Source organism: Sciurus vulgaris, assembly GCF_902686455.1.
Source record: "Sciurus vulgaris genome assembly, chromosome: 4".
Classification (NCBI taxonomy): Eukaryota; Metazoa; Chordata; class Mammalia; order Rodentia; family Sciuridae; genus Sciurus; species Sciurus vulgaris.
In genome coordinates this window covers 29,333,637-29,358,884 of record NC_136464.1, presented here as the reverse complement: position 1 = coordinate 29,358,884, position 25,248 = coordinate 29,333,637, and the positions used below count along the sequence as shown (strand labels likewise).

Genomic DNA, 25,248 nt, shown 5'->3' with positions numbered 1-25,248 from the left:
TTATGATATCAGTCTCTTATTCTTAAACTGAATACAACCTGTAACCAAATGTGAAAGGGAAGATTGTGGTTCATTTTTTTTTTCCCTTCATTTGCTCTTTTTGTTATGTGCTCACTGGATATGTTGCCTTAGGACAAGAAGCTAAGGATACAAAGTGAAATGGTATAGTATAAAAATTCCAAGACTTGGGAAACAGGATATAAAAGTTCCCAGGGTCACGATTACGTATACATACAAATATATAGTTGGACTTCATTGTATGATCCTCCAGAGACAAGAGCAGGCCTTGTTATCTTTATTTTATTTATATAGATTAGTGAGGGATCTGAGAGGTGAGGGTGAGTTGCTCAAGTTTAACAAGTTAATGTTCCTTGTGAAGCATGAACATTAGATTCCTAACTTTCCAAAATTTCTGCTTTAAGCTGCTTCTGGTATGTGAATGTGGTACAAAGAGTAGTACTTATGGGCAAACTAGACATACCTGGGATCCTATCCTAGCTCCTAGTTTAACCATGAGAAAGTTAGCTTAATTTCTTGTACTTTATACCTCACTTATCATTTAGGATTAATAATTAAAAGTTTATGATTAAATGACATATTAAAGCTTGAGGTACATAGATAGTACTTGTTAAATACTGTTTTTCTTCTAAAGTAGCTTTCTAGGAATAGACTGATAGTTTAAAAGCCAGTAACTGAGTATTGAAAGAAGAACTAACGTTGTGCCCTTGACTATATGAATATAAAAGAAGCATGAGAAGCAGCATAAGGTAATCCCTACCTTGAGTTTTCTTTTTCTTTCTTTTTTTTTTTTTTTTAAATACTGGGGATTAAACCAAGGGATGCTTTACCACCTTCATCATTTTTATTTAGGGTCTCACTAAGTTGCTGAGGTTGGCCTTAAACTTGAGATCCTCCTACTTCAGCCTCCCCAAGTTGCTGGAATTACTGGTGTGTGCTATCATGCCCTGTCCTACCATGATTTTTCTATACCTTATTTCTGTTTTAAAATATTTACTGGTGATTTCATTTGTGTAAGTTTCTTCTCAACAATATCACTACTATTTTGAAGATAGGAGACCAAAATGCCAAAAGTCTTCTTACTTTTTGTATCTCCCATCACACCTACCACATTGTGTACTCATAGTAACATTTACTTTGCCTAGTGGAAAAGTACTGAATTAGAACTTAAGACCTAGGTTTTAAACCTGACTTAATCATTGACTTTAGTAACTGTTAGATTTCTTTTCTTTTTCCTTCTAGATCCATTTTCCGCCTTTGTTCTGTGTCTTGGAAGGCATAACCATATGATCTGCATTTATGACTCCTTTGACCTTCATATTCTTGTTGGATTTGGTCAATAGAAAGTATCGGGAGCTGGGAAGGTGGTTCCCTCTCTACCATGTTGTTGCGAATTGACTACATCCCTTTAAGGGTCATAGATCCTGTCAGGTATTCCTTTTATACCCTTTCTGGGTTCTGGTAACGAGACCTTCCCCCTTGCTTCTTCAGGTTTATGGGTAGGAATAGCTCCAGACTAACTGGCATACTACACTATTTATTCCTTGTTGATTTTCTTAAACTATGCCCATTCCTTTGTGTATAATTCTTTTATTAAACTCCTTTGAAATTTCCCCTTTAAAGTAAACTATCTCCTGTCAGGATCCTGACTGATAAGCAAGTGACAACTTTTATAGAATTCAGTTTCTGCATTTGTAAATTCCTTTGGGCTTTAACACCATGTGTTTTAACCATTATACATTTTTTAAAATAGAGACAAATTACTAATAACAGTCCTGTTTCATTTTTAACTTTTCTGTATCCATTATGCAATTCCTCAAGAAAAGGCAGATAGTCCTCAGTTGCTTTTCATTTTGTTTTATCTTCTCCATGAATGCAACACAAGGCTATACTTTGTAACAAACAAAAAATTCTATTAAGTAATAGCTTAAGGTGGGCACAATGGTGTGTGCCTGTAATCCCAGCAGCTCTGGAGGCTGAGGCAGGAGGATCACAAATTCAAACTCAGCCTCAGCAATTTAGTGAGGGACTAAGTAACTCAGCAAGAATCTGTCTCTAAATAAAATACAAAAAGGACTGGCGGTGTAGCTCAGTGCCCCTGAGTTCAATCCCCAGTACCCCCCCCCCCCAAAAAAAAAGAAATAGCTTAAAATAGCAAAATAGCTGTATCTGTGTGTTATCTTAAATTCTATCCCCAAAGTAACAACGTGATGTCACTTTCTGGTATGAATTCACTTTTGGACTTTGGTGATTTCCCATCCCTTACACACTAGTATATCAAGTACTTTTTTTTGTCACTATGCCAGTTCCTACAACTTAAGACATCTCAGACTCATCTTTCAACCTACCCCAGCAGTTACTTCTATCTAATATTGAGTCAGTCCAGCATTTTTTTGTTGTGGGGAGGGTACTAGGGATTAAACCCAGGGGCACTTTACCACTGAGCCACATCCCTAGCCCTTTTTGTGTTTTATTTTGAGACAGGGTGTCACTGAGTTGTTAAGGCTGGCCTCAAACTTGCAATTCTCCTGCCTTAGCCTCCCAAGTCACTGGGATTAGAGGTATGTGCCATTGTACCCAGCTGATCCAGATTTTTTGACAAGTTTAGACTAAGAAGTTTTTTATGACTTTAAAGAAATTTTCATCCAGGGCTATATTGCCTGGTTGAAGCAAATATCATATTTAATGATGTAATAGTAATCATTTTTCTCCAGAGACTGAAAATGAGACAAGGATGCCCAGTATTGCTATTCTGTTCATTTTGCTGTTAGTCTTAGCAAGTGCAATAAGACAGAATGAAAAATTTAAGGATTGAAAAAGGAAGATAGATATGATTATATGAAGAAAAATCTAAAAAATCTTTTGGAATTAATAAGTGACCAACAAGGTTGCTAGATACAGAGTCATTGTACAAAAATCAGATTCCAATATCCAGCAAAAAGTCAGAAAATGAAAATTTTAAAATGTGTACAAATGTAAAAACAAATTGTACATTTTAAATATTCAGTTTATTGTATATGAATGATAATAAAGCTTTTTTTAAAAAAAGCATACCATATATAACCATGTATATTAGCATCATTGTTCTCCCAGATGCCTAGGAATAAAGTGTAAAGAAAAATTCTTTAAAAATTTTAAGTTTCTTTTCACTTTTTGTTAGGAAGATTTTAATACATACCTGGATCCCACAGTTGTTAATTTGCCAGATTTGTTTTCTCTCTCCACCTCCCCTGCCCTTGCATAATTAACTCAGCTTCTGCAGAACACAGTACATTTACCAGCATTAGCATTTCAGAATAGGTAAACCAGAATTCCATGGAACAATCCTGAGTTACATTTCATTCACTATATTATATTTAACCTGGGGTGATATGTTTCCATGAGAGCAGGGAGCTCATATTTGTATTTCTGACAGTATTTCATACATAGTAAGTGCTTTTAAAATCTGTTAATGGGCCATTTTGAGACAACAGTCAGGCCCAATAGGACCCCTGGCCAGACTGACTGAGCCCTGTCTCCAGGATCCCTCAGCCCAAAGGATCACTCCTTGCCTCTGGGGCCCTCACATCGAATGACTGCTCCCTGCTGCCAGGACCCCCAGACCAACTGACTGCACCCTATCACTAGGACCCCAGACTGACTGATTGCACCCGGCCTCCAGGATCCCACAACCACACCAAACACACCCGACCTCCAGGACCCCTGCCTGACCAACTAAGCCCACCTCCAGGTCCTCCAGCTGACCAAGTCCACACCTGAGCTGCAGCTCCCCATTTGCCAACACATTTGGAAGCCAGAGCGGCCATCTTGGATAATCCTGGAAGCCGTAGCTCCGATCTTTAGGTGGGGCAAATCCCATCCTGAGACACCTGCTGGAGATTTGAAGCTCATTGTCAGGTACCTCTTATGCATCAGGCTACTGAACACTGGGAGGTTTCATTAGTATATGACTGTTACACTGTAGATTTTCTTTTTTCTCCTTATTGAAAAATTTTAAGTTTTTATTTCTTTACTTTTCTTGCTCTCTTTTCCTTTTGTTTACCTGTTCCCTCAGAGTCACTTTCTCCCTTTTTGCATGCTAACATCCAATTTCTTTTGGTTACACTCTCACCCTTTCTATTATCTAGAACTTCTGTATATTCTTTTCTTATCCCATTAACAGCTACATTCTCCATCCCTCTGCACCCTCTTTGTCCTCCATTAGAAACTGCAAACCTTACTGAAAATCTGTTTGTTTAACTGAAGATAATATTTGAACTCATTCTGTTTATTATGACAATTTTGTTATTGTCCTCACAGGGGCTATTTGATCTAGTACTGCATAGTGTCTGAATTGGGCACTGCTAATATTGATCTCCCCTTAAAAAAAGGTTTTGGAAACCTATAGAGCCACTATAAGCCTATGGGGGAAATCTGCAATACCCCAGATCTGCAGTGCTAGAGGGGAAGATACATGAGCAACATGAAAAAACAAGGGAAGAAAATAATCCAAACAAATCTAGATTCTATATTAACAGAATCCAATGACAGTATGTTAGAAGAAATGTCAGAAAAGGACTTCAGATTATACATGATTAAGATGATTCGCAAAGCAAAGGATGAGATAAGAGAGCAAATGCAGGCAATGAATGATAATACCAATAAGCTGAAAGAGCAACAGCAGGAAGCAAAAGATCATTTCAAAAAAGAGATAGAGATTCTCAAAAAAAAAAAAAAATGGAAATCCTTGAAATGAAGGAAACAATAAACCAAATAAAAAACTCAATGGAAAGCATCACCAAAAGACTAGACCACTTGGAAGACAGAACCTTAGACAATGAAGACAAAATATTTAATCTTGAATATAAAGTCGCCCAAACAGAGAAGATGGTAAGAAATCATGAACAGAATCTCCAAGAACTATGGGACATCATGAAAAGACCAAATTTAAGAATTATTGGGATTGAGGACGGCACAGAGATACAAAGGAATGAACAACCTATTCAACAAAATAATATCAGAAAATTTCCCAAACCTGAAGAATGAAATGGAAAATCAAATACAAGAAGCTTACAGAACACCAAATGCACAAAAATCACAACAGATCCACACCAAAGCACATTATAATGAAAATGCCTAACATTCAAAATAAAGCTAGGATTTTGAAGGCCGCAAGAGAAAAGCATCAGATTACATGTAGGGGAAACCAATATAGATAGCAGCCAACTTCTCAATCCAGACTCTAAAAGCTAGAAGAGCCTGAACCAACATATTTCAAGCTCTGAAAGAACATGGTTGCCAACCAAGAATCCTATACCCAGCAAAACTAACCTTCAGATTTGAAGATGAAATAAAATCCTTCCATGATAAACAAAAGTTAAAAGAATTTACAAATAGAAAGCCTGTGCTACAGAATGTTCTCAACAAAATATTCCATGAGGAGGAAATGAAAAACAACAATGGAGGTCAGCAAAGGGAGGAACTACCTTAGAGAAAAACCACTCAAAGGAGAAACCAAGCCGTATTACTTCAGATAGAGCGCTAATTTCCAGAATTATAAAGAACTCAAAAAACTCTACACCAAGAATACAAATAATCCAATTAACAAATGAGCTAAAAATGAACAGACACTTCACAGAAGAAGATCTACAAGCAATCAACAGAAATATGAAAAAATGTTCAACATCTCTAGTAATAAGAGAAATGCAAATCAAAACTACACTAAGATTCCATCTCACCCCAATTAGAATGGCGATTATCAAGAACACAAGCAACAATAGGTATTGGCAAGGATGTGGGGAAAAAGGTACACTCATACATTGCTGGTGGGGTTGCAAATTAGTGCAGCCACTCTGGAAAGCAGTGTGGAGATTCCTCAGAAAGCTTGGAATGGAACCACCATTTGACCCAGCTATCCCACTCCTTGGCCTATACCCAAAGGACTTAAAATCAGCATACTACAGAGATACAGCCACATCAATGTTCATAGCTGCTCAATTCACCATAGCCAGATTGTGGAACCAACCTAGATGCCCTTCAGTTGATGAATGGATAAAGAAACTGTGGCATATATATACAATGGAATATTACTCCGCCATGAAGAATGATAAAATCATGGCATTTGCAGGCAAATGGATGAAATTGGAGGATATCATGCTAAGTGAGATAAGCCAATCTCAAAAAACCAAAGGACGAATGATCTCGCTGATAAGCGGATGAGGACATATAATGGGGGGTAGGAGGGGTTAGCTTTAGGGTTAGGGTTAGGTTTAGGGTTAGGGATAAGGAGGGTGGTAAAAATGGAGGAAGGAAGGACTGTATAGAGGGAAAAGAGGGGTGGGAGGGGTGGGGGGAAGGGAAAAAAATAACAATGAATCAAACAACATTGCCCTATGTAAATTTATGATTACACAAATGGTATGCCTTGACTCCATGTACAAATAGAGAAACAACATGTATCCCATTTGTTTAAATAATAAAAAAAAAAAACCAAAATAAGCCCAAATGACTGGGAATATAAATCATTTCTCAATAATAACCCTGAACATTAATGGCCTAAACTCATCAATCAAAAGACCTAGACTGGCAGAATGGATTAAAAAGAAAGATCCAACAATATGCTGCCTGCAAGAGACTCATCTCATAGAAAAAGACATCCACAGACTAAAGGTGAAAGGATGGGAAAAAACCTACCACACACATGGACTCAGTAAAAAAGCAGGGGTTTCCATCCTTATATCAGATAAAGTGGACTTCAAGCCAAAGTTAGTCAGAAGGGATAAAGAAGGACATTTCATACTGCTTAAGGGAACCACAAATCAGGAAGACATAATGATAATAAATATTTATGCCCCAAACAATGGTGCATCCCTGTACATCAAACAAATCCTTCTCAATTTCAGAAATCAAATAGACCACAACACAATAATTCTGGGTGACTTTGACGCACCACTGTCACCACTAGATAGATCTTCCAAACAAAAACCAACCAAAGAAACCATAGAACTCAATAACACAATCAATAACCTAGACTTAATAGACATATATAGAATATTCCATCCATCAATGAGCAGATTCACTTTCTTGTCAGCAGTACATGGAACCTTCTTGAAAATACACCATATGTTATGCCACAAAGCAGCCCTTAGGAAATGCAAAAAATAGAGATACTGCCTTGTGTTCTATCAGATCATAATGACAAAATAAAAAACAGAAATTACTCCAACACCTGGAGACTAAATAATATGCTATTGAATGAAACATGGATAACAGAGAACATCAGGGAGGTTTTAAAAAAATTCTTAGAGAATGACGATACACCATATCAAAATCTCTGAGACACTATGAAAGCGGTACTAAGAGGAAAATTCATTGCATGGAATACATTCCAGAAAAGAATGAAAAGTCAACAACTAAATGACCTAACATTACAGCTCAAAGCCCTAGGAAAAGAAGAACAGAATAACAGCTAAAGTAGTAGAAGACTACTTTTAATAATTAAAATCAGAGCTGAAATCAATGAAATTGAAACAAAAGAAACAATTCAAAAAATTGACAAAAGTTGGTTCTTTGAGAAAGTAAACAAAATAGACAAACCCTTAGCCACACTAACAAAAAGGAGAGAGAAAACTCAAATTACTAAAATTTGTGATGAAAAAGGAAATATTATGACAGACACCACTGAAACACATAACATAATGAGAAGTTACTTCAAAAATCTGTATTCCAACAAAATAGAAACTACCGAAGACATTGACAAATTTCTAGAGACATATGCTCCGCCCAAACTGAACCAGGAGGACATACACAATTTAAACAGATCAATATCAAGCAATGAAATAGAAGAAGACATTAAAAACCTACCATCCAAGAAAAGCCCAGGACCAGACGGATTCTCAGCCTAGTTCTGCAACACCTTCAAAGAAGAACTCATTCCAATACTTCTCAAAGTATTCCAGGAAATAGAAAAGGAGGATACCCTACCAAACTCATTCTATGAAGCTAATATCACCCTCATACCCAAACCAGGAAAAGACACATCAAGGAAAGAAAATTTTAGGCCAATATCCTTGATGAATATAGATGCAAAGATCCTTAACAAAATATTGGCAAACCGTATCCAAAAACATATTAAGAGAATTGTGCATCATGATCAAGTGGGATTCATCCCAGGAATGCAAGGATGGTTTAACATCCATAAATCAATAAACGTAATCCATCGTGTCAATAGACTTAAGGATAAGAACCATATGGTTATTTCTATTGATGCAGAAAAAGCATTCGACAAAATACAACACCCCTTCATGCTCAAAACACTAGAAAAAATAGGGATAGTAGGAACATACCTGAATATTGTAAAGGCTATTTATGCTAAGCCCATGGCCAACATCATTCTTAATGGAGAAAAACTGAAACCATTCCTTTTAAAAATGGGAACAAGACAGGGATGTCCTTTTGCACCACTTCTATTCAACATTGTCCTCGAAACTCTAGCCAGAGCAATTACACAGACTAAAGAAATTAAAGGGATATGAATAGGAAAAGAGGAACTTAAGTTGTCACTATTTGCTGATGACATGATTCTATATTTAGAGGATCCAAAAATCTCCTCCAGAAAACTTCTAGATCTCATCAATGAATTCAGCAAAATAGCAGGCTATAAAATCAACACGCATAAATCTAAAGCATTTTTATACGCAAGTGATGAAACATCTGAAAGGGAAATAAGGAAAACAACTCCATTTGCAATAGCCTCAAAAAAAAAAAAAATACTTGGGAATCGATCTAACCAAAGAGGTAAAAGATCTCTACAATGAAAACTACAAAACATTGAAGAAAGAAATTGAGGAAGACCTTAGAAGATGGAAAGATCTCCCATATTCTTGAATAGGCAGAATTAATATTGTCAAAATGGCCATACTACCAAAAGTGCTATACAGATTCAATGCAATTCCAATTAAAATCCCAATGATGTACCTTACAGAAATAGAGGAAGCAATCATGAAATTCATCTGGAAGAATAAGAAACCCAGAATAGCTAAAGCAGTCCTTAGCAGGAAGAGTGAAACAGGGGGTATTGCAATACCAGAACTTCAACTATACTACAAAGCAATAGTAACAAAAACGGCATGGTATTGGTACCAAAATAGACAGGTAGATCAATGGTACAGAATAGAGGACATGAACATAAACCCAAATAAATACAATTTTCTCATACTAGACAAAGGGTCCAAAAATATGCAATGGAGAAAAGATAGGCTCTTCAACAAATGGTGCTGGGAAAACTGGAAATCCATATGCAACAGAATGAAACTAAACCCCTATCTCTCGCCCTGCACAAAAATCAACTCACAATGGATCAAGGACCTTGAAATCAGACCAGAGACCCTGCATCTGATAGAAGAAAAAGTAGGTCCAAATCTTCAACTTGTTGGCTTAGGATCAGACTTCCTTACCAGAGCTCCCATGGCACAAGAAATAAAAGCAAGAATCAATAACTGGGATAGATTCAAACTAAATAGCTTTCTCTCAGCAAAGGAAACAATCAGCAATGTGAAGAGAGAGCCTACAGAGTGGGAGAAAATCTTTGCCACTCATACTTCAGATAGAGCACTAATTTCCAGAATATATAAAGAACTCAAAAAACTCTACACCAAGAATACAAATAACCCAATCAACAAATGGGCTAAGGATATGAACAGACGCTTAACAGAAAAAGATCTACAAGCAATCAACAAACATATGAAACAATGCTCACCATCTTTAGTAATAAGAGAAATGCAAATCAAAACTACACTAAGATTCCATCTCACCCCAATTAGAATGGCGATTATCAAGAACACAAGCAACAATAGGTGTTAGAGAGGATGTGGGGAAAAGGGTACACTCATACATTCCTGGTGGGGCTGCAAATTAGTGCAGCCACTCTGGAAAGCAGTATGCAGATTCCTTAGAAAACTTGGAATGGACCCACCATTTGACCCAGCTGTCCCACTCCTTGGCCTATACCCTAAGGAATTAAAATCAGCATACTACAGAGATACAGCCACATCAATGTTCATAGCTGCTCAATTCACAATAGCCAGATTGTGGAACCAACCTAGATGTCCTTCAATTGATGAATGGATAAAGAAACTGTGGTGTATATATATATATATATATATATACACAATGGAATATTACTGTGCCATGAAGAATAATAAAATTATGGCATTTGCAGGCAAATGGATGAAATTGGAGAATATCATGCTAAGTGAGATAAGCCAATCTCAAAAAACCAAAGGATAAATGATCTCACTGATAAATGGATGATGACACATAATGGGGGGTGGGAGGTGGGAAAGAATGGAGGAAGGAGGGACAGTATAGAGGGAAAAGAGGGGTGGGAGGGGTGGGGGGGAAGGAAAAAATAACAGAATGAATCAAACATCATTACCCTATGTAAATGTGTGATTATGCAAATGGTATGCTGTTACTCCATGTACAAACAGAAACAACATGTATCCCATTTGTTTACAATAAAAATAAATTAAAATTTAAAAAAAGAAATAAGGAATAAAAACTTTGTATGTAAAAAATATCTGTTAATGGTTTATTTGATAACAAAACAATTTCTGATTTGACTCTCTTGGCATCTGAGATTCCCCAATCCAATAATCCCCCATTCAATTCATTGAATGCTGATTAAGTATGCTGCAAATCATTTTTCTCTACCATAGGGAAATTTATTAGAATGAGACCTTGCTGAACTCCAGTTTTGGTGAGACATTAGATTTACTGGGGGTCAGTTATTATTTTAAAAAATTAAAATTTCTTTGGGTCTTTTGGGAAAGAGATTAGGTGACATGATAACTCAGAATAGTAAAGATGTTTTAAGGAAGATTTGTGCTTTCTTTAGGAATTAAGTAGCAGATGTTGTAATTGCCTGTTTGTAATACAAGGCTGGTTTAACATCCCCAAATCAAGCAATGTAATAAGTGTACTAACAAACTGAAGGACAAAAATTTCATGACTACCTTAATTGCAGAAAAAGCATTTGACCAAATTCAACACCTTTTCATGGTAAAAATACTCAAAAAATTTGGAATAAAAGGAAACTTCTTCAACCTGATAAAGAGCATCTACAAAAAAACAACAAACTCTATACCTAATACTGTACTTAGTATTCTCTCTCTAAATTCTCCTTCAGGAACAAAACAAAATGTCTATTCTCATCACTTCCAGTTGACATTGTCCACGCAGGGCAGTTAGGCAAGGAAAAGAAAAATTATCCAGATTGGAAAGGAAAAAGTAAATGCTATTTGCAAATAACATGATTTTTTTGCAAATGACATAAAATTCTAAGGAATACACACATCGTACACACTAAAACTAATATACAATTCAGCAAGTTTGCAGGATATAAGATCAATATACAAAACAGTTTTTGCTGTACACTAGCAATGAGCAAGCATAAAATGCAATAAGAGAATTCAATTTGTAATAGTAATCTAAAAGAATTAGGGGTTTATCTGCTATCTGGACCCCTCCGCATGGAAGGAGTTCTGCCTCTTCTCAAATAAATACTACTCCATTTGCTCTTCCCTTCCATGATCATCCATGGATTTTATTCTTCAAATTTGCAAGACAAGAACCAAAAAGTAAATTGCAAAACATGGAATCTAGTCTCATCTCAAAACTCCAGTTTCATCTTGGTGACCATTTGGGGATTGTTGGAAGGGTCCTTCAGGATGAGAGATTTGGGGATGCTTCTTGCTCTTCTGTGTAGCTGACAGTATGGATGGAGATGGCTGACAGTGTCAAAATCTTTCTCCAGGACCTTGGCGGGGGAAATCAAAGACTCCATGGTGGGTATTTATGCCATCTCAAAGTTAGATGCTTGAATCCAGCAGAAGAGAAAGGAGCAACATTGAAGAAAGGCAAGTAGTGTCTTGGTGAAGAGGAGAGCCCAGAGTACAGAGAAGAAGCAAGCGAGTGAGCCACCTATTGTTAGTAGAATTTTCCAGTACTGTGCTGGAGTATTGTGGTTCAGTCTCCTCTTGTTGTATCATGTGTTTATTCCTGTGCTTCAGTCACTAACAGCCTGAATTATTGATGATCCTTCATTACATGGAGGTGTTTGGTTGTAGCTGGACTTCTTCCTCACATCAATTTTCAGTGCTCTCTGGGTGCTTGCCCTGTCTGTGCTTAGCAAAGTTGTGAATGCCATTTGGTTTCAAGATATTGCTGGCCTAGCATATGAGGTATCAGGGAGGAAACCTCATCCATTCCCTAGTGTCAACAAGATAATTGCTGACATGCCCTTCAACCTTTTGCTGTAGGCTCTTTTCCTTATGTTTGTGAGTCTCTTTCCCACCCATCTTGTTGGTCAGCTGGTCAGATTGTTTTATATGTCCCTTCTCTACTCACTGTACTGTTTTGAATATTGTTTGTTCAATAAAGGAATTGAAATGCACCAGCTGTTGTCAAACATAGAAAGGAATTGAACTTACTACTTTAAATTTGGTTTCCCCTTGCTTTCCTCACAGCAATGCAATCTTCATATATTATCAGCAGCTGCCTCTTCTCTATCCTCTTTCCTTTATTTTTATCAGTGCTAATGAAGGAAAGACCCCTGGGAAAGCATACCTTTTCCAGTTGCACATGTTTGCCTTGGTGGTCTTCTTAAGCACCAGACTCATCCACAAGACAGTCTACCTGAAGTCCACCCTAAGCAGCTCAACCTCTGCAAAGTTCCCTTTACCACATCCATCTCCTGCCAAACCGGAGGCTGTGGCAGGCCACCGGGTTGTCTGCCATCCAGAGGATGGGCGGATTGGAAGGAGGCTGTGGCAGCTCTTTTTCTCTGTCCTCCTCTGCCAAGGGTGCTCTGTGTATTCTCTTCTCTTTGAGGAATTAGAATTTTTGTCTCTGGTGCTCATAAGGCAGAATCTTCCTGACCCCCCAGTATGTGGTTTAATACCACCCTGTGTCTTTAAAGAACCTCAGTTTTTTTCTGCAGCTGTTTTCTAGCATTTGCCAGGCCTGTGCCTGGACTGATTCGAATACTTTTTCTCCCTGTGCCATCTACCTTCCCACCTCTCCTTCCTGCCTTCCAGCACTCTTGGATGAAGGGATTTTGTAATTCTAGCCTTGTATTTTGTGGATTTATTTTTGTTGTTTTTCTGTCAAGCACATACATTGGATGTGGGAGGTGAAGGAGTATCTCTGTTGCTCCTTTTTTACTCCCTTTATAGCCATCTCTGTCTCGTTTCGTGTAACTCAGGTTAGGTTTTGGTCTCTCTTATTCTGCTGCAAAAAAGTAAATGAAAAAGAAAGGAGAAAAAAAAAAAAAAAGAACCTGAAGAGATGGGACAGAATGAAAGACATCACAGTCAGATTGGCTGGGCTTTGAGGAGTAATTTTCTGTCTTCCCCTTGAAGGGGAAAAAGCCTTTTCATTGGTTCATTTAAAACTCCCCAGCTATAAAGAGGTACCAGTTCTGGACAAGTGCCACTATAACACAGAATGCTCAGAGAACCTGCACTTTTCAACTCTAGAGGGTGGAAATTTACTGTTGGTCACTGACAAGAGAGGCTTGGCTGGTATTTCAAAGGAATATTGGGTGCTGCAAATAGGAACTAAAGGGGTAACTTATTAAAACTGTGATTGGTGATGTTTACCTGTCATTTTAAGAGACTAAATATGGGCAAGGAGAATAGACATACAAAACAAAACCACAATGCGATACCACTTTATACCCATTAGAATGACTATAATCCAAAAGACTGTTGGAAAAGATACGGAGCAACTAAAACCTTCATATACTAGGAATGTAAAATGGTGCAACCTGAGAATTCCTCAAAATGTTAAACAGAGTTGTTCTATCACTTGGCAATTCCACTCTTTAAGTATATACCCCAGAGAGCTGTAACTGTATGTCCACACAAAAACTTGGTACCTAAATGTCCACAGCATTCTTTTAGAGAATAATCATTTTGCAACACCTAATGAAATAAATAAATCAGTTAAAGATTATCGATGCTAAAATTCTTAGGTAAAATGTTGATTGGGAGTTAAACAGCCACATGGCACAAAAATATCACCTTATAAATTATTCATTAATAAAAAAAGTAGAAACGGTGGCATTATATTTGAATATGTGCTTGTTGTCACCTTAACCCAGTAATCAAACTTAACATTACTACTAGTGGAAGAGCATATCCTCCAATCCTCTCCTCCAATGTTGTCCTTCAGGATTGACATCTGGAAAGCAGCTGGACACATGAAAAGCAGCTAAACAAAGCATTCGATGGTTAGCCCTTGATCAAGCAGGAAGGAGTAAATTATACACCAGCCCATAGAATGGCGACGTGCGCCCAGTTTGCCTAGATCTTTTCCAAGTTTAGCATTGAAATTCCTACATCCCCAGAAGCTTGGGAGGTTGAGGCAGAAAGATCACAATTTCAAAGCCAGTCTCTGCAACATAGTGAGGTCCTGTCTCAAAATAGAAAATTCTTAAAAAAAAAAAAAGAAAGTGGGGGGGGGATGTGGCTCAGTGATTAAGTGCTCTGGGTTCAATCCCTGGTTTAAATGAAGAAGAAGGAGGAGGAGGAAAAGGAGGAGGAGGAGGAGGAAGAGGAGGAGGAAAAAAAGAAATTCCTACATCCTAACAAACTGGAAGACTGGTCACCCTGTCAGCTCAGTAAAACTACTTTATATTCTTTTCCCTGGTCCTCACCTCCCTTCCCCAATCCTAGAGTTAGGGGAGGAGGAATTGAATGATAATGAAAAATGATAAAAGGAATGGCACTTTGTTCCCCAGTAATAGCTGGTTTCTGAACCAAGAAAGGGGAGCTGTAAATTGGGTATGAGATTTTTTGATAGGTAATAAAAATATTTCCCAAATTGATGGTGGTGATGTTTGTGCAATTCTGTGACTATGCTAAAAACCATTGACTTGTATACTATAAGTGATTGTATTGCATATAATTTGTATCTTAAGCTGTTTAAAACATGTGAGAAAGAAGCTTTTATTAGATTGGTCTGGAACTTTTTATCCCTGAAAGAGACCAAAAACTATATCATTTCCCTGAGATGTGACAAGACAACAAAAGGAAAAGGTCTGACACGAGTGGAAGCATAATAATTTTTAAAATTATTCTCTCATTCATGGCTATACTCATTTGAATAGATTTTTCTTCCCTGCAACCAAGAAGTTTTGGGGTTTTTGTTTGTTTGTTGGAGGGGTACTGAGGATTAAGCCCGGGGCACTTTGCCACTGAACCATATCCCCAATCCTTTTTATTTTTTGAGATAGAGTCTTGCTAAATTACTGAGGCCAGCCTTGAATTTATGATCCTCCTGCCTCAGCCTCCCAAATTGCTTGGATTAGAGGTGTGTAACAACCATGCTTGGCTGAGAGTTTTGACTAAAACATCCAAAGAATATCCATTCCACCCATTCTCATGCAGATGTCAAATCTTAAAGTTGGATAAAATCAAGAACAGTTGTATATTTGCTTTGTATATTTATACCATTGCTCTGGTCCCTCACGGACTTTTTTTTTTTTTTTTTAAAGCCACATTGGCATTATGCTACTACTATATATTGGAAATGTATTAGAAAACAGCTGTCTATATGTGTTATTGAATTCCCGAGGAGACATTTGCTTTTCCTTGAGTATTAGCCTGAGGAGTAACTGGACTTCTAAACAATTGGTGTAATTTTATATATATGGAATTGTGTCATTATAAAGATTTTTTTCTCTTTTGTCTTCCTAATTCTTTCTGAAGCTGTTCCTGAATAATGGTGCTTTCCTGGAGGTATTGTCAATAATGTATATTTACTTCCCTTGCCCACAGAGAGGGCACATGACTAAGCTATCCAGACAGGATGCCTCATTTCTTTGTTCATACCCGTTAGGCTGGAGAAGGAAACTCAACACAAACAAGGTCATTCGGAATCCTACCAAAGATTTTTTCTGGAGCTGTCAGCTACCCCCAAACCCCCACTGTCCATAGAATTACTGGCCATAGGACTATGTAAGATTAGAGCTTTTGTGTATATCTTTACCTTCAAGTGGGAAGAGCCTATTTGAGAATGAAATCAACAGAGGCAAATGTCCTGAGGACTTGGTTCAAGTCTCTGGACCCATCTGTTCCTCGAACTAGGACTATTCATATACTTTTCTATTAAATAAGCCAATATATTTCCTTTTCTTGATTTTTGTAAATTTATGCCAGTTTGCAACAAAAAGAGGCCTGAATGATATAGTTACTCATTAAGTTTTCCCCTTTTCATGGACAGAAAGTTAGAATCAAATTTGCAATCCACATTGGACAGGATCATGTTGAATGAATTTTGTATATTACATTGTCACTTGCTTCATCTTTTTCTCTGTCCTTTTTTGCATCGCTCATGTTTTATCCTCTTATAGTTTGTGTAAGTCTCTTTAAATTCCTTTATAACATGACAGTAAATAGTTGAGACTGTTACCTATATTACCCTGAGACTGGACTAGAAGAGAATTAAGGGTTTATTCCTAAAGGACACATAGCGGATTTCTTATTCATCTTCATCTCTCCCTCCTTCTTTTCCCAATTCTGATTTTGTTGTCGAAATCATTCTTCCATAAAGCCTATGTGCTTTACATTGTCCTCAGCCACAGCTTCAGAGATGGACCTAATTAAGGGCAACTTCATCCTCCTGATAAGGAATTGAGTCAGGAACTTGTGCCATTGAGATATCAGAAGAGGGTTGCTGATGGCTTCTAATACTGGAACACCTTCTGAAAATGACCCTTCCCCTCTTTTACTGTGTGTTATGGTGTATAGAGAAGGTTCTGAAACTACTTTAGCCATCTTACCCAAAGAGAACACATTCAAAAGAATGAGAGAGGAAGATGGAGTAGAGTCACTGGAATAAGTTAGTTCTGAGAACTCTTCCATCTCTGAGTTTTGGTGATTTAAATCAACAAATATTTTCATTCAAGCCACTTTGATTTGGGTATACCCTCTCTTGGAATCTTAATATAGTTACAGGATGAGTTTGTTTCTGTTCTAGCAGTTTCTTTGACAACCTACCTTATTAGTGTTAAGGAATTCCAAAGCTCTGTACAGTATGACAGTCCACTGATTTCATAGATATCTTATCTTTAGGAAAACAATCTTAACTAGTAAGTCTCTTGGTTCAACTGAGTTCAAAGGCCTCTAAATCTCCTGATTGCTCACTGAAGTCACTGAGTGCAGTCAGTTTTCTAGAGAGTGTACTTTATACCTTGAAATTATTTAGAAGTAAATTATTATTTCTGTGAAGATAGGGCACGTATAAATAAGTCATCCTATTGACTATCTTTCAAGTCATTCTCTTGGGTCCACTCACAAGATACTGAAGTAATGACCCTTCCCTTCTTTTGTAGACCAAAGGGGAACAGAGTGGACTCTTAAATAAATGATACAATTATCTCTGAAGTAAAAAAAATCATGATTATGAAAATAGTACATTTTACTTATTTAGCCCAGAATCATATGCTACTCTTTGGAAGCAACACCCATAGTAAAAAAATTTAAGATTGAAATTAAAGATTTCTGTTTTTGTTATCATGGATTGAACCCAGAGGCACTTAACCACTGAGCCACATCCCCAGCCCTTTTTATTTTTTATTTTGAGACAGGGTCTCACTAAGTTACTTAAGGCCTCGCTAAATTACTGAGGCTGGCTTTGAACTTTTGATCTTCCTACCCTAGCCTTGCTTTTTTTACCACAAGGTAAATAGACAACTCTTGATTAGCAACAAACTGTTTTGACAAGGTTATTTTTGTGATGCTATTTTTGTGATGAAAGCTTACTTTCTTCAGTTCTCTAGTTCTCCTGAAAGCAATCACTATTAATAATCTCTTTCTGGGCATGACACATGCCTATATTCCCAGCAACTCACAAGGCAGGAGATTTCTTGAGTCCTGGAGTTCCAGGGCTACTGGGCCAGATCATATCTCAAAAAAAAATTTTTTTCTTGTATAACTTTTAAATAATTTACTTGTACTTAATTGCTACTAAAGGTACATGTTTTTCCATGTGATAATTTGCTACTTATATATTGCCCCATAATATTTATGTCAGATATGTTTTCTATTTGGCTGCATCATGTTAATTTTTGTTGTATTTATAAAATTCCCTTTTGAAAATTAAGAAAAATTATATAAATATATTTCTCTGTGTTCTGAGATCACCCTCCTTTCTTCTTTTGTTTTTTTTTTTTTTCTGGAATTCAGTGTTTCTCCCTTCAGTGCATATTCCTTTAAGCTAGTGTGTTTTCTTCTGTTGTTTTTTGGACTATAAAGAATATATTTTATGGGATGATGCAAAATAAAGAACTAAATTATTATTTTCTATGTTGATATTCTGCTGTCCAAAAAAAAAAAGTATATCTCATTCTCACTAGTTAGTTGAAAGTTAAAGGCTTTGAATCTATTAGGAATATGATTCTGTACCATTAATAATTTTCATTATTTATTTTTGCAGTACTGGGGATTGAACCCAGGGCCTCCCAAGTGCTCTACCACTGAACTACATCCTCAAATAACCTATGTTATTTTTTTAAAGTACGTGTTCTTTTTAATAAACAACATAAACTTTCAGGCCCAACTTAAAAATGTGAAGGAAGAAATAAACAATCTTTTTATTGTTGTCACATAAATCTGGGTATCTTAAGATATTGCACAAGAAAGAAAACCTTCCTTAAATCTCCATCTAATCATTAACCAGAAGTGTATAACCCTTTGGTTATCTATCTTAAATGTTAAGCAAATTTCTATAGCTTTTAAAAAGTGTTTTAATTAATAAGTTACTAATCAAAATTTGCTTGCTAAGTAGAGATGATGCAGCATATTTTTCTGGGAGTCATTCTGATTATACATTTTCTTCTACTTAATTCTCTCTGTAATCAATTACAGTCATGCACTATTAACAAACAAGGATGTGTCTGAGAAATGAGTCCCTAGGAAATGTTGTGCAAACATCACAGAGTACACTTACACAAAGCAAGACAGCTATATCAGTAGACAGCAGAATCGTGGGGGACCACCATCATGGTATACACCATCCTTGACTGAAGCATCCTCATGTGGTGCATGACTGTATTTAGAGTATACACACACTGACCCATTAGGAAGAGATTTTTTTGAGACTAGGAGATTTGAGACAAAGTATTTTACATAAGACCAGTTTTCTGACTCTTTTATGTATGTCTTGCAGTCTTTGTTAGTACAACCTTTAAATATGAATGGTAGCTGGGTGTAGAGGCACACGTCTATAATCCCAGTGTCTCAGGAGGCTGAGGAAGGAAGATTGCAAGTTCGAGGCCTCCGCAACTTAATGAGGCCCTGAACAACTTAGTGATACCCTGTCTTAAAATTTAAAAATAAATAAATAAATAAAAAGCGTTGGGGATATAGGTCAGTGCTAAAGCACCCATGAGTTCAATCGCCAGTATATATAAAGCCTTATCTAATAGGAGTATTCCTAAAAATTTGTGTGTTTTATGTTGTATTAAGATCAGATCTTCATGGCACTAGAAGAGCTTGTGATTTGAAGAAATCCTATGGTGTGTCCTTAGGTAAAAGGAATTGTCACACTATTTTACTATTTTTGTCTTTTTCATAAATTTTGTTTTCATTAAATCATAAAATCTTACAGATCTTCTGATTGAACCTTCTCCCCAGAGTAGATAGCTTTTCTCCTGTACCTTCTACCTCGCTAGGGAGCAGGAGGATATCTGTTGGTGTTTCTGACATATGTCGAGTATTATTCTTTGCAAATTATGAGTTGTAGGATCATTTTCTTAACTTTTCTGAACCTCAGTTGCCTCACTGGTAAGCCAAAATAAAAATGCCTATCACATAAAATTGTTGGAAGAATTAAATGAGATAAAAATCTTTAGAGTGCCTAATGTAAAAATGTATTTGTTACTTAAGAAACCTATAAAGATGTTCACATATAATAGCTATCCATTAAATATAAATTCTCTTAATGCCTCTAGTCATTGATCAGAATGTTGCAGGTAATGGAGCTACTTCAGACCCTCTAAGAATGCCAGTAGACCTCCCTCAGGTTATGTCATCCTGTTAGTTTCTATGAATATGTAATTGTTAAACCAGCTAAAGATCTTTGTAAATATGCTCTCATCCAGTTCAAGTTTCTTTCTTTTTTTTTTTTCAATATATTTTATTGTTAAAAACTGATTACACTTTTTAAAATAAAATGACCTATAACCTAAAAATTTTGGTACAACTGTGATAGATGTTATGGAAATTTCTGGTAAATAATTTAAAGCTATAAATTTTCCTCAAGTATAGCTTTAGCTATGTATCACAAAATTTTGACTTTTTAATTTCTTGAAGTATGTAGGAATCATGATATATCTTGTCAGATGCCTTGTTAAGCTCAAGATACATGAAGCCTACTGCCAATTTGATGATCACATAATAAAAAAAATTTAAATTTGATTCTATGCTTTGTTCTAAAGGTATTCATTCTGATTCTTAGTGATCATCTTTTAAAAATCAAAAACCATTCTGTATCTAATCAATCTTTCCTGATCTTTCTAGTAGGTAATGTCAAACTTTTCTGTGATTTTTCAGCATCTTCCTATTACAAATATTAAACATTTTAAAATATTTTGATTAAAATATTAAGGCATTTGCTCAGTTAAATCTTTTGATACTTTTATTGTTCTCCATGATTCAAAAGGACTGCAGATAATGGTGTTGCAGCAACTTTTGTTAAATTCTTTTAGAACCTATTTTTGGCCACAGGAGTTGGATGTTTATTCCCAGCTTTCCAATATGTAATATAAAAAGTAGAAGTCTCAGAAGTTCCTGCTCTCTCACACCCCAAAGATAACCACTATTAAGAGTTCACTTGTATGAACATTTATAGTGTTTGATTCTATAAATGTAAATAAATGTTTTTTTTTAATCAAGAAGCTACCCATACTATTCTGCCATTGACTTGTTAAAAACAGATTTTAACTCTTAGAGCAACTTGAGTTCACGGCATAATTGAGCTGAAGGCACAAGAATTTCCCATAAACCCCCCCCTGCCCAACACATGCATAGCCTGCCCTTCATCAGTTTCAATATCCCTCACTGAGATGTTCCACTTGTTTCAATTGACGTTGACATAATATTGTCACCTAAAGCCCATAGTTTACCTTTCAGTTCATTCTTGGTTTGTTATAATCTGGGGTTTGGACAAATTTATTATGAGGTGTATCCACCATAATAGTATCAGAAAGCATAGTTTTACTCCGTAAAAATTCTATAGTATGTGGTTTTTTCAAATTGATTTGTTTAATTTAGCAATATACATTTAAGTTTCCTACATATTTTTTCATGATTTGATAACTCATTTCTTTGAATAATATTCCTTTGTCAGCTGTTTAGACTATTGATGTTTAATGTGATTATTAATATAGTTGGGTTAATACCATGTTTGCTACTGTTTCCTATTTGTTGCCTTCATTCTTTGTTCCTATTTTCTTTTTCCATTCTTTATCTTCCTTTGTGGTTTTATTTATTTACTTATATATTTTTTTACAGTATTGGGGGTTGGGCCCAGGTATGCTCTATCACAGAACTACATTCCAGTCCTTCTCATTTTTCATTTTGAGACAGTATCCTTAATTTGCGGAGGCTGGCCTTGATCTTGTGACCCTCTTGCCTCAGTTTTGGAATACTGTGGTATATTTACATATATTGTAGTATATGCAAATAGATGTTACTATTATTATTTTGAACAAACTGCCATTTTTTACATTAAGAAGAAAGAAAATATTTAAAAAATTTTATCATTATGTTTCTTCTCCAATGTTCTTCCTTTGTTTATGTAGATCTGAGTTTCTGGATCACTCTGGAGATTTCTCCCAAATTCTTCTACACTGAGCCTTCTTCAGTAATTGATCAATTATAGTTCAGGTTTTTCTGCCTCAGCACTGGTTTCTCTTTTTGCTCAGATAATTTGTGATTCTTGGTATTTCTCTTTGTCTCTCTAATTCGAAGAAAGTGGTTTTCCCCATGTCCTCACATCTCTACAGCTCTAAAGAGAGTGGTTGATTTTTTTCTAGTTTTTTTTTTCTTCATATTTTTATTGTTGGGACAGAGTAGTGATTTCCAAACTCCTTACATGTGGATTAGTTCACTTAATTTTTTCATTTAATTCTAAACATATATGTATGTATGTATGTGCATGTATGTATTTATCTATATAAACCATGTCAGTACAAATTTTATACTTAAGCAGTTTGTCTTGATGAATGTTTATATCTTCTACCCTTTCTTCTTTTTATTACTTAGAATATTTTAAGTACTATATATATAGTACTACATATGAATGTATATGTATTTTTACTGCTTTAAAAAAAACATGAGGCCTGGGGATGTGGTTCAATGGTAGAGTGCTTGCCTAGCACGCACAAGGCCCTGATTGCAATTCCTAGCACTGGGGGGAAAATTAAACAAAAAACAAGATTATAAACCCAGCATACTAATAACACCTGTAATCCCAGCTTAGGAGGAGAATTTCTTGAGCCTAGGAGTTCCAGGCAGGCATAGGTAACATAGCAAAATACCATCTCAAAGAGCTAGATAGATGATAGAAAGGTAGATAATTATAACTTCCAATCAAGATAATAGTCCATTGTATTAATTTCCTCCTAACATAGCTGCTCAGAAAATCTTTCTTATTCCTCAAGTCTAAAATTAGAGCACTGAGGAGATTGCAGAGATCTGCCTTTGTTTCACAGTCAAATGAGCTGCTTTCCAAACTGTGGGAGATCTCTCCCTATTTAAAGCCCCACTGTCAGCCCTTCCCATTCTGTGTTCTGAGAAATACTCAGCCCTGCTGCCTCCCTTGGCCTTTTCAAGAATAGTTGGGTCTGCCTTACTCTCTCTGCAAAGGTGGACTAATAATGAAGTTTCTCTCAGTTCTTTTGACCTGCTTAGTCTTCTGTAGGCAAAAGCATACATTTCCCGCGGGTTCTCTCAGCTTTCCTGACTCCTTCATTCCCTTTTGGTGATACTATTCTTAGCACTTGGCAAATGCCAGTGGAAAAAGAGTTCAGGGTAGTGCAGTCAGGTTGTTTCTGGAGTTCCCCTAGATTCTAATCTGTTATCTCACACATGGCCTTGAAATTTGTCAGAAGTAAGCCTGGTTTCTCAAAACCATTTTTCTCAAAAATGGTGGATTTCCCCTTCTCCTACCTGTTTCAGAGATGAAAGGTTGTGGCTCTCTTCTGTCCTGCCATTTTAGTTTAGTTCAGGGGTTGGCACACTCTTCTTATAAAGGATCACATAGGGAGGATTTGGGGTTTTTCAGGCTAAGAGGTAAAATTGAGCATCTGTTCTCACTGAATTTTTAAAATTTCATTTTATATTTCTTACATTTTGTAAACCATTCTTAGCTTCAGGGTCAAACAAAAATGGATCAGGTGGATTTAGTCCACTGGCCATCTTTTGACAACCTCCACTTTGGTTCATTTAGGTTTCTTTCTGTCTTCACTGATAGATTTTTAAGAATCTGCAATTAGGTCATCTTTCCAGCATTTTCCTTCTGGTATGAGGAGAGCAGCAGGATCTTGTGATTCTTTTATATTCAAGCCAGAGTTTGGAGTTTGAATAAGCCAACTTCATTCATCCTTTCTTCTTGTATTAAACTTAAAACTACTCCAGTGGGATTTTATTAACACTTTATCATTATATCCTGTCTTTTCCTAAGAAAGATTATTTTAAAGGGATACCAAGGAACTTCTGTAGTCTGTGCTTTAACTTTCCAGATCCCAAATGGAGGACTCCCTTAGTGTGCCTTTAAAACTGCTATATTTTATAAAATTAGTCCTCAACTTGATTGAAGTAGAGTGAACAAAATACTAAACTTCTGGTTCCTCCTACCCAGTAAAACTTTAGTTTTTTAAGTTCATTGGTCTGTGGACACATAGGGGTCTCCATTAACAGTAATAATCTGATTTCCACTGTTTTTTGCTTTCATTCATTCATGCAGAATTTCAACCCAGCATAAAAGTACCCCTCCTCCTCTGTTTCAGTTACCTATTGCTGCATTAAAAAGGAGCCTAACAGTTCATGTCTTAACAACAATTTACTATTTTTCATAATTCTGTGTGTTGATTGTGTGTTTTTTCTGCTGCTTTTGCCTGGGCTTACCAATGTATCTGCATTCAGCTGGGAGTCAGCTGAGGAGTAAATGATCCTAGATGGCTTTACTCACAATCTAGGGCCTCAGCTGGAAGAGTTGGGATGTCTTACCCAATCTTTCTCCATGTGACCTATCTTCCACATGATGTCTTGGCCTTTTTTTTTTTTGAGAGAAAGTAAAGTTTATTGCTTTGCTAGCAAAGGAGAAACACAGGGGACTCTTGTCCCAGAGGCTGTAATTCTGTCCATTAGCAATAATAGGGGGCTTTTAAAGAGGTGATTCAAAGGCTACATTCCATGTGTTCTCTGTCGGAGTTATAACTCACTTGTTAATTTGGGAGATATTCTTTTCTGACTGGTGCCATCCCCAAAGCCCGGATTACTTCATTCCAATGGTGGGTGTGTACTCAAGGACAGATAAATCTGTAATGTCTCATCTTTTTATAGTTAAGTCATCATAGAGGAAGCATTCCAAGAGACTGAAGTAAACTCTGCAAGAATTCTGCAGTTTGGGGCTTCATAACTTACCCCATATCTTACTGATCAAAGAAAATTTCATATTCAAATGTATGGAAGTAGACTCATCCTCTTACTGTAAAGAAGTGCAAAAGTTTCATGACCATACTATATCCCTATCTTAGGTATTTCTTGGAAAGCTCAGTTAAAATACCACCCTTGCAGCAAAGCATTGGTGCTGTTTTAAGGTATCATAACCATTGTTCAGTCCTCAACAAAACCATCTTCCTGACTCCCATTTGGGTCCTCACTAGTAGGATAGCTCATTTCTGTGTTATATTTTGTTAGAGGAAAACCAAATGTTGTGACTTATATCTAATATTTTACAAAGCTTAAAAATTTATACTCTGGAAATACTTAGTACATTAAAAAATTATGAGAAGAATTTAATGAGCTCCTATGTGTCACTCAGATTCAACAAGTATCAACATATGGCCAATCTTATTTCACCACAGCTACCACCTCCAGTGAGGTTATTGGGTCATATGGTAGTTCTATTTTTAATTTTTAAAGGAAATTCTATAGTTTTCCATAATGGCTGCACCAATTG

At 36.4% G+C, this 25,248-nt stretch overlaps 1 pseudogene across 1 annotated transcript; it reads left to right on the top strand.

Annotated features, from left to right (window-relative positions):
- The first annotated feature begins 11,782 nt into the window (after positions 1 to 11,782).
- Positions 11,783 to 12,664, top strand: LOC306660590 (etoposide-induced protein 2.4 homolog; annotated as a pseudogene). Its single transcript has 2 exons — positions 11,783 to 12,438; positions 12,550 to 12,664. The product of its transcript is annotated as an etoposide-induced protein 2.4 homolog (transcript).
- Positions 12,665 to 25,248: the final 12,584 nt, after the last annotated feature.